Here is a 740-nt window from a genome sequence, read left to right on the forward strand (position 1 = left end):
GATAGCCATTCTGTCTGGGATGAGATGGAATCTCAGTGTTGTTTTAATTTACATTTCTTAAATGACCAATGATATTGAACATTTTTTATATATTCATTTGTCGTTTGTATTTATTCCAAATGAGAAATGTATCTTCATCTCAAATGCCCATTTTTTGACTGTATCCTTTTATTTGGAGGGTCTTAATTGTTTTTCAATTCTTTATATGTTCTAGATAGAAACCCCTTGTCTAAGGGACAGTCAGATAAATTTTTTCACTCTCTGTGGATTTTCTTTTCACTCCATTGGTGATTTTTTTTGGTGATTTCTTTAGATGTGCAAAAACTTTATAATAAGATCAAATCTCAGTTGTTAAGTCTTAAAAGTACTTCACATGCAGTTTGGGATTTGTTTTGTTTTTTTTTTTTTGTTTTTTCAAAATTTTATTGATAAACAGATAGCAATGAGACAGTTTCAAATAAAATTGGAAGTACAGTTTCAACAAATAATACACTGCATATATTCTTCTTAGTGGTTAATTGCTGTACAAGATGTGGACTTGAGATCCTATTTACAAACACCGTTAGAAAAAATCATTCTATTCATTAAGAGAATGCAACTATATATCTATCCTAACCACTTTGAATACACAGATACAAAATGGACATTCATCGGTATACCCCATATTTTCTAAGTTCCATTATTGAATATTATAGGTGTGTAAACTCAGCAAAATATTCTAAAAGAGTCCAGTAGCCCAT

The 740-nt window shown here is 29.7% G+C and overlaps 1 protein-coding gene across 1 annotated transcript in view; it reads left to right on the forward strand.

The window, feature by feature from the left end:
• Mroh2b (maestro heat like repeat family member 2B) overlaps positions 1-740 on the forward strand; it is an 80,411-nt gene that overhangs the window by 19,403 nt on the left and 60,268 nt on the right. The gene's annotated exons all lie outside the window — the stretch shown is intronic.

This window comes from Octodon degus, unplaced genomic scaffold (genome assembly GCF_000260255.1).
Source record: "Octodon degus isolate 3935 unplaced genomic scaffold, OctDeg1.0 scaffold00142, whole genome shotgun sequence".
NCBI classification, from domain to species: domain Eukaryota; kingdom Metazoa; phylum Chordata; class Mammalia; order Rodentia; family Octodontidae; genus Octodon; species Octodon degus.